We start from the raw sequence: 1084 nt of genomic DNA on the forward strand, positions 1-1084 counted from the left end.
GAGAGGGATGTTGGAACATCCATGTCTGCAGGAAAGCTTCAGTGAGTCTTTAAGAACTTCCTGTGTAGTTTCAAGAGGGTCCCCAGGAACTGGCCTCTCATCTGTCTGACAGTTTTTCATGCATACAAAGGTGAGTTAGAAGGAAGGCCCCAAAACTTGACATACAGGACCCATACAAAGGTAACCACTAAACTTTGCTTGACAAAATGGTCCTTCAGGTTCCTGACTTGCAGAGAAAACTACAAGACATTCTACAGGACACAAAAAAAAGTGAATAAGAGACTCTAGGCCTGCGGGCTGAAGACTAATGCCCCAACTTTACAAGAGAACTTTGGATGACTGTCCAGGCTGTCGGCTGTCTCTGTCTACCCTGCAAGACTCCCGAAAGTTGCTTGCATCCTTCTCCCATTTCTCAGGTAGTGTTATATCCTTCTGAGGTCTTTGATGTGGTTAAAGACTAGATACTTACAATTTTCCTTATGATAAAAGATAAGTTAGATATAAAACCTTAAACTCACAAATATAAGATAGATATCTTCTTTTGTATTGTAACTATACTTCTTACTCGATAATTATTTTGTTATATGTAATATTACTATGTTGAAGTTAAAACCTTCCTTTTTGAAAAAGAAAAAAAAGGGGAAGTGCTGTGGATATCGTTCTATATAAATAAAGCACTGATTGGTCAGTGACCAGGCAGGAAGTATAGGCGGGACAAGGAGAGAGGAGAATTGGGGAAGGAGGAAGGAAAGAGAGACCGGCTGGAGCCACCGCCAAGACAAGGAAGATGTAAAGTACCGGTAAGCCACGAGCCACGTGGCAAAGTAAAGATTAATAGAAATGGGCTGAATATAAGAGTGAGAGCTAGACAACAATAGGCCTGAGCTAATGGCCAAGCAGTTTAAATAATGTAAGAGTCTGTGTGTTTATTTTATAAGTGGGCTCCGGGACTGGTGGGACTTGGCGGTGGGAGCTGGAGAAAAATTCTCCAGCTACAGAAGGAAGGAAGGAAGGAAGGAAGGAAGGAAGGAAGGAAGGAAGGAAAGAAGGGGGGAGGGGAAGGAGGGAGGGAAGGGAGGAAGGG

Source organism: Peromyscus eremicus, chromosome 8a, assembly GCF_949786415.1.
Source record: "Peromyscus eremicus chromosome 8a, PerEre_H2_v1, whole genome shotgun sequence".
Classification (NCBI taxonomy): domain Eukaryota; kingdom Metazoa; phylum Chordata; class Mammalia; order Rodentia; family Cricetidae; genus Peromyscus; species Peromyscus eremicus.